Genomic DNA, 15713 nt, shown 5'->3' on the forward strand with positions numbered 1-15713 from the left:
CTCATCTGTAAAATGGGGATTGAGACTGAGCCCCACATGGGACAGGGACTGTGTCCAACCTGATTTGCTTGTATCCACCACAGCGCTTACAGTGTCTGACACATAGTAAGTGCTTAACAAATACCACAATTATTATTATTATTACTTGAGGCCTTAGAGCAGAGTATATAATAATAATAATAATGTTGGTATTTCTTAAGCGCTTACTATGTGCAAAGCACTGTTCTAAGCGCTGGGGTAGATACAGGGTAATCAGGTTGTCCCAAGTGAGGCTCACAGTCTTAATCCCCATTTTACAGATGAGGTAACTGAGGCACAGAGAAGTTAAGTAACTTGCCCACAGTCACTCAGCTGACAAGTGGCAGAGACGGGATTCAAACCCATAACCTCTGACTCCCAAGCCCGGGCTCTTTCCACCGAGCCATGCTGTTTAAGTAACTTGCCCACAGTCACACAGCTGACAAGTGGCAGAGTCGGCATTCAAACCCATAACCTCTGACTCCCAAGCCCGTGCTCTTTCCACTGGGCCACGCTGTTTCTCTCGAAACACACTTTCCAGAAAAGATGTTACAATGAGGACCTCTTGGGAGGCATTAAAGTCATAGAACAAAGGGACAGTCCATCAGTCTACCATATTTTTTGAACATTTGCAATGTGCAAAGCACTGTATTAAGCGCTTGAGAGAGTATAAGATGACAGAGTTGATAGACACGTTCCCCTAAGCTATTTTTTAAGATATTTGTTAAGCATTTACTATGTGCCATACCCTCTACTAAGCACTGGGGTAGATACGAGCTGGTCAAGTTGGACACAGTCCATGTCCTACATGGGGCTCACAGTCTTAATCCCCATTTTACAGATGAGGCAACTGAGGCACCGAAAAGCTAAGTGACTTCCCAAAAAGCACACAGCAGACCGGTGGCAGAGTCAGAATTAGAACCCAGGCCCTTCTGACTCCCAGACCCAAGCACTCTCCACCAGGCCTCACTGCTTCCCGCTGTTTGAAGTCATGGAGAGGAAAGAGCAAGAGGGATAAAGAGACCCAGAAATTGAGGTTACCATGTACATTACTGAACATGAAGGCTTTCACTCTCCATTCAGATGAGCAATTCCATCCCATCCTGGGTGCCGTATTTATTGAGTGCCTACTGTATGAAGAGCACTATACTAAGCACTTGGGAGAGTACAGTATAAAAATATAACACAAAGAGGTGGGGCATCGGGCTAATTTACGCCTCCCTCCGCAATGATTGGCTAATGGGTTTCTCCCCCACTCTAGACCGTGAGCTCCTTGTGGGCCGGGAATGTCGTTGTTTATTGTTGGATTATAATTTCCCAAGCCCCTTAGTACAGTGTTATGTACATAGTAAATGCTCAATAAATATGATTTAATTAATTAATTCTGGGCAATTTTGGTTTGCTAGATTGTACCCCCAAGGCAAGTTTCTTCCTGGGGAAAAGGAGGGGGATGTGCTCTCCCTCCACACACCGGGAGCATGATGGACAGATCACCCTGTTTCTTACCTGCCCAGGCCAGGAGTCAACTGCCTTCCCCCCCCCCCCAGAACCTCAGTTTACCTTCTGGTCTCGACTCCATCTTCCCTCCGAGGGGATAGTAATAATAATAATAATAATAGTAATAATAGTATTTGTTAAGAACTTACTGTGTGTCAGGCACTGTTCTAAGCACTGGAGTAGATGTAAGATTTCTTTATTCATTCCTTCATTCAATTGTAATTTATTGAGTGCTTACTGTGTGCAGAGCACTGTAGTACGTGCTTGGGAAAGTACAATACAACAATAAACAGTGACATTCCCTGCCCACAATGAGCTCACTGTCTAGAGTGGAGGAGACAGACATCAATACAGATAAATAAAATGACAGATATACATATATATATATATATATAAATGCTGTGGGGCTGGGAGGGGGGAAGAGGAGCAAATGGAGCAAGTCAGGGCAATGCAGAAGGGAGTGGGAGATGAGGAAAAGTGGAGCTTAGTCTGGGAAGGCCTCTTGGAGGAGATGTGCTTTCAGTAAGTTTTTGAAGAGGGGGAAAGGGGTGTCTGTTGGATTAGAGGAGGCAGGGCGTTCCAGGCCAGAGGCAGGACATGGGCCAGGGGGTCCGCAGTGAGACAGATGAGATCGAGGCACAGTAAGAAGATTAGCATTAGAGGAGCAAAGTGTTCAGGCTGGGTTGTAGAGCATAATCAGGTTGAACACAGTCCCTGTTCCCACATAGAGCTCACACTCTTAATCCCCATTTTACAGATGAGGGAACTGAGGCCCAGAGAAGTTAAGTGACTTTGCCCAAGGTCACACAGCCGACAAGTGGTGGAGTGGTAATTAGAACCCAGGTCCTTCTGACTCCCAGACCCATGCCAGATCCACTGGACCATGCTGCTGGATTGGCAAATGAACTAGCTTCATGATACCTCCCAAGGCAAGCTTCTTCCTGGAGAAAAAAGAGGGGGATGTATGAGCACAGTGCTGAGGGGAGGGGAAGGGAGAGGGGGAGGAGCAGAGGGAAAGAGGGGGAAAGGGGGTTTATCTGAGGGAGACAGACAGACCAAAAAAATAGCAATAAATAGAATCAAGGGGGTGTACATCTCATTCAAACCATAGCAATAAATAGAATCCAGGGGATGTACATCTCATTAATAAAATTAATAGGGTAATCCTTCCCCATGGTGGATAGAATGATGGGCAGTTCCTCCTGTTCCTGGACTGTCCAGGTCAGGAGTCAATTGCCTTCCCCCACCCCGACCCCGAACCTCAGTTCATCTCTTGGTCCCCCCTCCATTTTCCCTCTGAAGATGGTCACAACTATAATAATAATAAAAATTATGGTATTTGTTAAGCACTTAATATGTGCCAGGCGCTGTTCTTACTGATTAGACTGTAAGACCGTCAAAGGGCAGGGACTGTCTCTATCTGTTGCAGACTTGTACATTCCAAGCTCTTAGTACAGTGCTCTGCACATAGTAAGCGCTCAATAAATACTATTGAATGAATGAATGCTGGGGTAGATACAAGATAATCAGGATGGACACAGTCCCTGTCCCACTTAGGGCTCTCAGTCTTAATCCCCATTTTACAGATGAGGGAACTGAGGCCTAGAGAAGCTAAGTGACTTTGTCCAAGGTCACACAACAGACAAGTGTCGGAGTCAGGATTAGAATCCAGATCCTTTTGACTCCCAGGCCCGTGCTCTATCCATTAGAACACGCTGCTTCTCCGGTACAAAAAGATGTTATCCATCCATTCACGTGAGCAATTGCACTCTATCCTCCCTACTGAAACTGCTTCCATGAATCTTGCTATGCATAATGCAGACAACGGCAAGGAATGGGAAATGCATATCAGCTAACCATCAGTATTTGTAATGATAGTAATGTAAAGAGGGGCTTTCTAGGAAATAACGACACTTCGAACTTTACGACACTTCGAACTTGAAAGCCTTTAATCTGCTAATTTACTTAATAGGTTTTTGCTTCTGTAGGGTTTTTTTAGTCCAGCTAAGGCTACTTTTCATCTTCAGCTCCTTTGTCAGATCAAAATAATCCTCATTCAACCATCTTTCCAAATCAAAATACTAGCTAAATTGATGCTGTAATTCTTCATCAGATGTAACCTCGCTCCCTTTCATCTTAATATTAAACATTTTGTGATGTTTAATATTTATTGAAATCCCCAAATATGCTAGGAGTTGTACAGATTATAGATGCCCTACTGAGAGCTCACCTCCTCCAAGAGGCCTTCCCAGACTGAGCTTCCCCTTTTCCTTCTGCTCCCTCTGCTGCCTCTCTACTCCCCCCTTCACCTCCCCTCAACTAAGCCCCCATTACCCCCCTTTCCCTCTCCCTTCCCCTCCCCTCAGCACCGTGCTCGTCCGCTCATTTGTATATATTTTTATTACCCTATTTATTTTGTTAATGTGATGTACATCCCCTTGATTCTATTTATTGCTATTGTTTTAATGAGATGTACATCCCCTTGATTGTATTTATTGCTATTGTTTTTGTCTGTCTGTCTCCCCCCATTAGACTGTAAGCCCACCAGTGGGCAGGGACTGTCTCTATCTGCTGCCGATTTGTAATAATAATAATAATGATAATGTTGGTATTTGTTAAGCGCTTACTATGTGCCGAGCTTTGTTCTAAGCGCTGGGGTAGACACAGGGGAATCAGGTTGTCCCACGTGGGACTCATAGTCTTAATCCCCATTTTACAGATGAGGTAACTGAGGCACTGAGAAGTTAAGTGACTTGCCCAAAGTCACACAGCTGACAAGTGGCCGAGGCGGGATTCGAACCCATGACCTCTGACTTCAAAGGCCATGCTCTTTCCACTGAGCCACGCTGATTTGTACATTCCAAGCGCTTAGTACAGTGTTCTGCACGCAGTAAACTCTCAATGAATATGATTGCATGAATGAATGAATGAATGAATGAATAAGCAATTGTCTCTTTCCTCAGGTAGCTGCAACATAAGACAGCATGATGCTTAAATCATAGTCAGTAAACATGTCACTTAGTATATAACAAAACCCAACCTATACTGCTTCCACTTTTGGAGTGGTTTTTTTTCAATTTTGTTTTTGATTTTGTTTCTTTTTGTGGCTAAAATGGGAAAGAGCAATTGCTAGGCAGAGACTTGTAGAAATTGTGTGGCTAGAGCACGGGCCTGGGCATCGAGTCAGGACTTGGGTTCTAGTACTGGCTCCACCACTTGTCCACTGCATGACCTAGGACAAGTCATTTAACTTCTCTGTACCTCAGTTACCTCATCTGTTAAATGGGGATTAAGAGTGTGAGGCCTCTGTGGGACAGGGACTGTGTCCAATCTGATTACCTTGTATCTACCCCAGCAGTTAGTACAGTGCCTGGCACAAAGTAAGCATTTAACAAATACTACAATTATTATTATTATCATGGTTTACTTACCAAATCTCCAAAGGTTTCTTATATCAAGTGTCCTTATTGTGGTCCATGTGGATCATTCAAGGCTTGTTTATCCAGTTGGTGGATTCTCCGGACTCCCATTTCTGCCCCTTTACCCTCCAATTTGCCTGCCTTTTGGCCCCCTTACTACTCTCGCACTTCCAGCAGGGGAAGGGGGAGGAAGATGAAGTGAAACTCGGTTCGGGCAGGTGTTGCTACTTAGTAGCAATTGCAGAAAGGGAAATTTGACTGCCAAGACCGCTCCTAGGCAACAGAGTCAAAAGTTTCATCCAGATGTGCGTCTCTCTGGTGTCTATTTAGCTCCTCATTTAGCGGTAGTATACTTTGCATACTAAGAAGCATGGACTGATGAGAAGCAGCATGGCCCAGCATGGGCCCGGGAGTCAGATCTGGGCTCTAATCCTGGCTCTACCACTTGCCTATTCTGAGACTTTGGCCAAGTCACTTAACTTGCCTCAGTTGCTTTATTTGTAAAATGAGAATTAATTACCAGACTCTCCCCACCCCTCTAGACTGTACGCTCCTTACGGGCAGGGAACATGTCCACTAATCTATTGTATTATAGTCAGTTGATAGTATCTATGAGTGCTTACTGAGTGCAGAGCACTGTACTAAGCGTATGGGAGACTACAATATAACAATGTAACGGACACATTAATAATAATAATAGTAATGTTGGTATTTGTTAAGCGCTTACTATGTGCAGAGCACTGTTCTAAGCGCTGGGGTAGATACAGGGTAATCAGGTTGTCCCACGTGAGCCTCACAGTTAATCCCCATTTTCCAGATGAGGTAACTGAGGCACAGAGAAGTGAAGTGACTTGCCCACAGTCACACAGCTGACAGGTGGCAGAGCCGGGAGTCAAACCCATGACCTCTGACTCCAAAGCCCAGGCTCTTTGGTATTTGTTAAGCGCTTACGAGGTGCCGAGCACTGTACTGAGCGCTGGGATAGATACAAGATCATCAGGTTCCACATGGGGCTCAAAGTTTAAATAGGAAGGACAACAGGTACTGAATCTCCATTTTGCAGATGAGGGAATTGAGGCCCAGAGAAGCAAAGTGACCTGCTCAGGGTTACACCAGGTAAATGGCAGAGCTGGGATTAGATCCCAAGTCCTCTAACTGTACTCTCCCAAGTGCTTAGTACAGTGCTCTGCATATAGTAAGTGCTCAACAAAAACTATTAATTGATTAATTGATTTAGATTCTGATACCCACGTGGAGAATGGGGACTACGTCTGGTTTGATTGCAGTGCATCTACCCCAGAGCTTAGTACAGTGCTTGGCACATAATCGGTACTTAAAAAGTACCATCATTATTATTAGTAGGAGATCATGCTGATTGATATACATCTGCATCCTTAATATTGATAGTAACATCTGCTGGGGTTTGATATAAAATAACCAGATTGAACATAATCCCTGTCCATCAACAGGGCTCTTAAGCACATACACAAGAAAGAATTAAACTCGGATTCTCTCCCTCGAGGGGCTAGTGACCTGTGATCCTGTCCCTATCTTGCCTCAACCATGAGTCTCTCCTCTCATAGCAGGGAAGACTATATCTTTACAGTCCTCGATGGGGTGGTGAACGTAACATATTCATTCATTCAATAGTATTTATTGAGCGCTTACTATATGCAGAGCACTGTTCTAAGCGCTTGGAATGTACAATTCGGCAACAGAGACAATCTCTGCCCAGTGACGGGCTCACAGTCTAACTGGGGGAGACAGGCAACAGAGCAAAACAGAACGAAACAAAAACAACATAATTACGATAAATAGAATCAAGGGGACACCTCATTACCAAAGTAAATAGGGTAATAAATAATATATACAAATGAGCACAGTGCTGAGGGGAGGGGAAGAGGGGAGGGGAAGGAGCAGGAGGTGGGGGGGAGAGGGGAGGGGAGGGGGAGCAGAGGGAAAGGGGGCTCAGCTGAGGGGAAGGGGGAGGGGGGAGGAGCAGAAATGTCACCAATGCCATACTCTTGGGGCACCTCTGACTTTAGCTCAAGAAGGTGGATTTTTTAATGGTATCTGTTAAGCGCTTATTATATGCCAGGCACTGTACTGAACACTGGGGTAGATATAAGGTTGTCAGGTTGGACGCGGTCCCCGTCCCACACGGGGCTCACAGCCTTAATCCCGTGAACTCCTTGTGGGCAGGGAAGGTGTCTGTTGATTGTTACATTGGAGTCTCTCAAGTGCTTAGTGTAGTGCTCTGCACACAATAAGTGCTCAAAAAATACGATTGAATGAGTAACGGAGGCACAGAGAAGTATAGTGAGTTGCCCAAGGTCACAGAGCAGACAGGTGGTGAAGCCGGGATCAGAAGGCAGGTCCTTCTGACTCCCAGGCCCGGGCTCTATCCACTAGGCCGTCCTTATTCCAACTGCATTAATCTGGGGATCACAAGGATTTTTTCAGTTATAAATGAAACCTAGTTCTTTAACCAATTGAAAATGGTTGAAGGGACAAGGTTTTTTTCATATAAACTTTCATATAATACAAAGGGAATGTACCTACCGCCTCTGTTATATTGTACTCTCCCGAGTGCTTAGTACAGTGTGCTGCACATAGTAAATATTTAATGAATGTGATTGATTGATTGGTCATGATTTTGGATCTTGGTTCCAGAATGTCTTCGAATTTGGTACTTACCTTTCTGAAACACTGCACTAATGTAGTTAAGGAGGGCCTGTCAGTGTTATGCAACTTTGAAATTAATGAGAACTCCTGGCATCACTTTAATAACAACAACAAAAACAAAAATTCTCCTAAGTGTCATCCAAGATCAGCATAAGATCATCCCTTATAATGATTCTAGTACTCTTGAGTTTTGTACGTACTTCATTCCATTTGTAAGTACTCCAGTATACTATTTGAGAACTTTTGTATGTCTCCTCCAAGGAAAACAGATTAAGAACTGAAAACAGATTGGCAAAGGAGTCCATTTGTTGAGCCCTAAATGTCTCCTTAATCAATCTTCTGAACTCTAAAAAAATGGACTTTCAGAAAATCCATCCCCCTAAAATTTGTCCCTTTGCCAGACTGAATTTTTCAGTAAATGTAAATAGCAGGTGGTGTGCATTCATTCATTCAATCATATTTATTAAGCGCTTACTGTGTGCCAAGAGAGCACTGTACTAAGTGCTTGGGAAAATACAACAATAAACAGATACATTCCCTGTCCACAGTGAGCTCACAGGCTAGAGGAGGGAGACAGATAGTAATATCAATAAATAAATTACAGCTTTGTACATAAGTGTCATGGAGATGGGAGGAGGGAAGAGCACTTAACCTCATTCTAAATCATGTTGTTGATGATGATGATGAAAACCCCCCTCTAGACTGTAACACCCGCCTCCCCAGCTTGTTGTGGACAGGGCACATTTCTACCAACTCTATTGTATTGTACTCTCCCCAGCACTTAGTACAGTGCTCCTCACACAGTACCAGTGACTAGCTGATCTTGTTTCTTGCCTATCACTTAAAAATATCAAAGTGCTTACGTATCAGTTATTTCATTTTATCTTCACAATATCCCTATGAGAGAGGAGGAGGCAAGAATTAGTACTCCCATTTTACATATGAGAAAACTGAAGCTCAGATAAATTAAGTGGCTTTCCAAGGACACAGAGTGGGGCTTGAGCAGAGCTGGGACCAGAACCCAGGTCTCCTAGCTCCCAGCTGTATGCTTCAGGCACATGAATTCCACTTCCTGCTTCTACAAAACTTTCACCAACAAGTGGACTTGCTCCAAAAGTTTTTATACTTTAACCAAAGAGTGGACTTGCTCCAAAAGTTTTCATCTTCTGCCTGTAAACATGATAAAACCTGGACAAAGAGACCAAGATTAAGGTGGTGGGTGACCAGAAGACTCAGGATCGAGGCAGGGATGTGTCTGTCTGCTTACGGTTATATAAGCCGAGTAGAGGTGCTACTCTCCCAAGCACTTAGTACAGTGCTTTGCACACAGTAAGCACTCAATAAATATGACAGTGAATGAATGAATGTCACTGGCCCAGCCCTACAGATCATAAAGGACCGAGAAGCCAGAATGTGAGCTTCTTGGAGGTGGGGATTGAGATGCACCAAATCTAGTGTAATACACTCTCCCAAATACTTAGTACAGTGCTCAGCACACAGTAACCACTCGCTACACTGATTGACTCTACCATTATTGCCATTGTTCTTGTTTTATTGCCACTGTTCTCGTCTGTCCGTCTCCCCCGATTAGACCGTAAGCCCGTCAAACGGCAGGGACTGTCTCTATCTGTTGCCGACTTGTTCATTCCAAGCGCTTAGTACAGTGCTCTGCACATAGTAAGCGCTCAATAAAATACTATTGAATGAATTGTCTGCTGGGTGACCTTGAGCAAGTCACTTAACTGCTCTGGGCCTCAGTTTTCTCAGCTGTAAAGTGGTGATTAAATACCTGTTCTCCCTCCTACTTGGGACATGAGCACCAAGAATAAGCATTTAACAAATACCATAATAATAACTATGATTATTATTATTCTTGAGTGCATAAGCCATGCATCTCTACCCTGACACTCTCACGATGGACCTGCCTTCAGTTCTGTAAATGTTAGAATTGTAAGGGCCCCATCTCAGGAGTTATTAACACATTTTATTATTGCATTTTGGTACAGAGTAGGAGGATCACTAAGAAAACAGAACGGATTCATTACATAAACCAATGCTGGTGCAGACACGTTTCGAGCGCAGGCTAAAACTACAGCATTCATCAAGGTGAAAAATGCTAAAATCGAAATCTTGACTTGTGAAAGGACATTAGAGAATGTTTGTCTTTGTGAAATAATGCACTGAAAGTCTTTTCACAAGAAGTACAGCTGGCTTACATTTAAAAGGGCACGCAATGTAAAGAGAGTCTGATCCTCTTTGAAAGATATTGTTACTGGAAGATGTCAATGCGGGAGGTGAGGATTTTTCAATTCACTTGTTACCATGGGAATCTAACCAGAATTCAGTTTCAAGTTCCTCTAAGTATAAAATATAGAGAGGGAAACCAGGGTAAACATCTTGTCAGGGGGGAAAATTAGGACAAGGAGGTGGTTCTTCAGGTCTCCCGAATATTATTTCCCTGAATGACAGGTTGCTGTTTTAACTGATTTCTCTCAAACAAACAGGAGTTAAGATGATAAATTTCCAAGGGACCACTGTGGTTTGAAATGCTTTTCCAAACCCCAGTGGTCTTCACACCTCTTAGTCGGAGAATTACACTGAGAGGACAAAAATTCCCACCCATCTGTGTCTTGGGGAGCAGTGGACTGGCTGACCCTCAGATTCCAGCTGCTTCCCCGAGGACATCATTTTAATAATGATAATGGTACTTGTTAAGCATTTATTATGTGCCAAGCACTGTTCTAAGCCCTGGGACAGGGAGAAAGTAATTGGGTTAAAAATAATGTTGGTATTTGTTAAGCGCTTACTATGTGCAGAGCACTGTTCTAAGCACTGGGGTAGATACAGGGTGATCAGGTTGTCCCACGTGAGGCTCACAGTTAATCCCCATTTTCCAGATGAGGTAACTGAGGCACAGAGAAGTGAAGTGACTTACCCACAGTCACACAGCTGACAAGTGGCAGAGCCGGGATTCGAACCCATGACCTCTGACTCCCAAGCCCGGGCTCTTTTCACTGAGCCACGCTGCAGATACCTACCATAGCAGTAGCAGCTTCCTTCTAAAAACGGACAGAGGTGCTCTCATTCAGTCATTCATTCTATCGTATTTATTGAGCGCTTACTGTGTGCAGAATGCTGTACTAAGTGTTTGGGAAGTACAATTCAGCAACAGAGACAATCCCTGGCCACAACAGGTTTACAGTCTAGAAGAGGGGCAGACAGACATCAAAACAGGTAAACAGACATCAGTAGCCTCATTATAGATAAGTAGAAGTATAGATATATACACATCATTAATAAAAATGGAATTATAATTATAAATATGTACACATGTACACAGGTGCTGTGGGGTGGGGAGGCGGGTAGAGCGAAGGGAGCGAGTAAGAGCAAATACTCCCTCCTAAACTCTCCTAAGCACTTAGTAAAGTGCTTTGCACAAAGTAAACACTCAATAAATATGATTGAGAGAAGTGTGTAAGCTCAATGACGGCAAGGAATTGTGTCTGTAATACTGTTATATTGCACTCTCCCAAGCGCTTAGTACAGTGCTCTGCACACAGTAAGGGCTCAATAAATACGACTGACTAACTGACAAGCACAGCTAGAATCTTGGTTTGGGAGAAGTGAAGACAGTGAGTTGGGGACCGGCAGTTGAAAAGGGGAACGTAAGTACGATGGGGCCAGGTTGTGGAGAGCCTTGTTTGATCTAAAGAGGCAAGGGTACAAAGAGTCTTTAAGACAGCACTCTGCAGACTGTAGCCGCTCAATAAATATCACTGACTGACTGGTTGATTGGTTGATTGTAGTGGAGAGTTTTGCTGGAGAGTATGCGATCCTATCTTTCTAAATTGCTTATTCTGGTCTCCCAGCTAGGGTATACCCACTTAAAGCTCAGCATAAAACAGTTGTTTAGGTGTCCTGCTAATATCCATTCTCCTCACATGTCTAGTCCAGAGAGGTTTTCTTGCTGTGAACACAGTGCTCTTGATGCAGTAAGTGCTTAATAAATATGATGGATTGATTGAATACTGTTCTTTGTCAGTGAGCTGTGTGCATTCCAAAACCTCATTATCAGTTTTCTGATCCTCCAGGCTGTAGCTCCTTGTAGACAGGGAACGTGTCTATCGACTCTGTTGTATTGTAATAATAATAATAATGGTATTTATTGGGTGTTCATTACGTGTCAGGCACTGTTCTAAGCGGTGGGGTAGATTACAAGCGAATCGGGTCGGACACAGTCCCAGTCCCACGTGGGGTTCACAGACTCAATTCCCATATTACAGATGATGTAACTGAGGCACAGGGAACTAAAGTAATTTGCCACAGGTCACACAGCAGACAATAATAATGTTGGTATTTGTTAAGCGCTTACTATGTGCAGAGCACTGTTCTAAGCGCTGGGTTAGATACAGGGTAATCAGGTTGTCCCACATGAGGCTCACAGTTAATCCCCATTTTACAGATGAGGTAACTGAGGCACAGAGAAGGGAAGTGACTTGCCCACAGTCACACAGCTGACAAGTGGCAGAGCCGGGATTCGAACCTATGACCTCTGACTCTCAAGCCCAGGCCCTTTCCACTGAGCCATGCTGCTTCTCTAGCAGAGCTAGTGGAAGAGCTGGGATTAGAATCCATGACCTTCTGATTCCCAGGCCTAGGGATCTATCCACTACACCATGCAGCTTCTCACACCATGTACCCTTCCAAAACAGAGGTCTGCACACAGATCTAATAACTACCACTTAATAACTTAATAACTACCACTGATTTATTAACGGCCCTTAGACGCCGAGTTTAATTTATAGATGGCAATGGCGGACTGCTCGAAAGTTAAGCTGTGTCTTCCATAGTAGACCTTGGCTTTACAGCTGTATAGAATGCTAGACCCTTTTATAGGTCTATAGGACTTCAAATTGGAAAAAAAGCTTCATGCCCTATGGTTACCAAACTCTGTCAGTCTTCCAAAAGCCATGATGGCCCTTTTTCCCTCCTTTGTTTATCTGTATATCATTGGACACTGTAAGCTGTTTGTGGGCAGGGAACATGTCTCCCAACTCTGTTGTTCTGTACTCTTCCAAGTTCTTAGTACAATGCACTGCACATAGGAAGTGTCCAGTAAATACCGTCGATGACGATGTCCTAAATTTGATGGCCTTGCCTTTCACGGTCCACCCCCGATCACAGCTCCGCCACTTGTCTGCTGTGTGACCTCGGGCAAGTCACTTCTCTGTGCCTCAGTTACCTCATCCTTAAAATGGGGATTGAGACTATGAGCCCCACGCGGGACCTGATTTGCTTGTATCCACCCCAGTGCTTAGTACGGTGCTTGGCACATAGTAAGCACTTAATAATGATAATAATTATGGTATTTGTTCAGTGTTTACTATGTGCCAAGCACTGTTCTAAGGACTGGGATAGATACGAGGTAATCAGGTTGTCCCACGTGGTGCTCACTGTCTTCATCCCCATTTTACAGATGAGGCACAGAGAAGTTAAGCGACTTGCCCAAAATCACACAGCTGATAAGTGGCAGAGCAGGGATTAGAACCCACGACCTCTGACTCCCAAGCCCAAGCTCGTTCAACTAAACCCTGCTGCTTCGCAAAAGACAAGACAATTTGTTAAGCACTGATTATGGGCCAGGCACCGTTCTAAGCACTGAGGTAGATACAAGATTGGACACAGTCCCTTTTGCACACAAGGCTCACAGCTTTAATCCCCATTTTACAGATGAGGGAACTGAGGCCCAGAGAAGAGAAGTGACTTGCCCAAGGTCACACAACACGTAAGTGGTGGAGCCAGGATTAGAACCCATGACCTTCTGACGCCCAGGTCCATGTTCTATCCACTATAATAATGTTGGTATTTGTTAAGTGCCTACTATGTGCAGAGCATTGTTCTAAGCGCTGGGGTAGATACAGGGTCATCAGGTTGTCCCACGTGAGGCTCACAGTTAATGCCCATTTGACAGATGAGGTCACTGAGGCCCAGAGAAATGAAGTGACTTGCCCACAGTCACATAGCTGACAAGTGGCAGAGCCGGGATTCAAACCCATGACCTCTGACTCCCAAGCCCGGGCTCTTTCCACTGAGCCACGCTGCTTATGTTTTCTGTTCTTTCAACTGCCTGGCCCTGGGCTGAGACTGGAGTAATGTAAGACCCCAGAACCTTCGGGGCTTATTTCAGGGAAAGTCTTGAAGAAGTGAAAACACTGATCCCGCAGGTAGCCCTGTTCTTTAAATCGTTTGCTCTTCTCTGCCACCCCGGAGCTATCAAATGCAGGTTTTTCCAGGTCCCCCAGAGTTCTAGGTTCAACCTAGCTCCTGCCCCAGTTCGTTGACTGTGCAACTTCAACACCAGGGCTAGGATATGCTTTGCTGTCTGTCTCCCCCGTTTAGACTGTGAGCCCGTCACTGGGCAGGCGTTGTCTCTATCTGTTGCCGAATTGTACATCCCAAGCACTTAGGCCAGTGCTCTGCACATTGTAAGCGCTCAATAAATACTACTGAATGAATGAATGAATGAACAATGCAAACCAGTCAATTTTGCCGTACGTTCAAACAGTTCTGTAAAAAGCATTACTGATGTAAATAAAACACTGGCATCTGTTAAGGTCTGAAGGAAAATTCGGGTCCTCCCTGCACTGACTTCAAGACTGCTTTGCTATATATCCTCTAATGCTAACTCACTCCTTGTAGCTCAGTCTCATCTATCTCGCCACCGACCTCTTGCCCACGTCCTGCCTCTGGCCTGGAACGCCCTCCCTCTTCATATCCGACAGACAATTACTCTCCCCCTCTTTAAATCCTTATTGAAGGTACATCTCCTCCAAGAGGCCTTCCCTGACTAAGTCCTCTTTTTACTTTTCTTCCACTCCCTTCTGCATCACCCTGACTTGCTCCCTCTGTTTATCCCCCATCCTCTCCCCACTATACTTATGTACATAGACATAATTCATTTAAATTGATGTCTGCCTCCCCCTCTAGATTGCAAACTCATTGTGGGCAGAGAATGTGTCTGTTATATTGTAACCTCCCAAGCACTTAGTACAGTGCTTGGTAAACAGTAAGCTCACAATAAATATGATCGATTACTCATTCATTCACTCAATAGTATTAATTGAGCGCTTACTATGTGCAGAGCACTGTACTAAGCGCTTGGAATGGACAATTCAGCAACAGATAGAGACAATCCCTGCCCACTGACGGGTTTACAGTCTAATCGATTATTGATGATCAATCCCAGTCATCTTGTAGTTATGTGAGCTCGTTGTGATGATGATGATGATGGTATTTGTTAAGCATTTACTATGTGCCAAGCACCTAAGCACTGGGGGTGATAGAAGGAGATCAGGTTTTCCCAAGTGTGGCTCATAGTCTTAAACCTCATATTACAGAAAAGGCAACTGAGGCGCAGAGAAGTTAAGGGACTTGCCCAAAGTCACAGAGCTGACAAGTGGTGGAGTGCAGATTAGAACCCACAACTTCTGACTCCCAAGCCCGTGCTCTTTCTACTGAACCACGCTGCTTCCCACTGCTTACAACGAGTGTGCGGGCTATGCTGTTAAAAAAGCGTACACATCTATAGTGCTCTGGGACTCTTCATGGCGTTTCCGAAGTTGAGTTTATTTACTTATGCATCAGTCTTACTTTATACTGCCCTGCTAAGAAAGACGTTATCCCAAGAGGACATTTACCTTCACGCTGCATCGCAGATTCCTGCGCTGTTCTTCCAGACGAATTGGATGTTTCTGGCTCCTTCCTGGGCACCATTATTCATTCAGTCAGTCATCTTTACTGAGAGCTTACTGTGTGCCGAGCAATGTACTAAGCACTTGGGAGAGTACAGTGTAACAGTAAACAGATACATTCCCTGCCCACGATGACTTTAGAGTCTAGCGGGGGAGAGAGACATTAATATAAATAAATTCCTAATATGATAAGATTAGATAACTTCGGCAAGAAGACTTAGCTGAAGCTGGCTGTTCTCCCGGCTAGCAGATAATAGAATGATTTGAACAACATCCAAATCTGGAAGAGTTATTTTTTTTCCAGAAACATCAAGCTGGCACTCAACTAATCCCTATTACAAAC

The sequence above is a fragment of the Ornithorhynchus anatinus genome, chromosome 4 (genome assembly GCF_004115215.2).
Source record: "Ornithorhynchus anatinus isolate Pmale09 chromosome 4, mOrnAna1.pri.v4, whole genome shotgun sequence".
In the NCBI taxonomy this organism is placed as follows: domain Eukaryota; kingdom Metazoa; phylum Chordata; class Mammalia; order Monotremata; family Ornithorhynchidae; genus Ornithorhynchus; species Ornithorhynchus anatinus.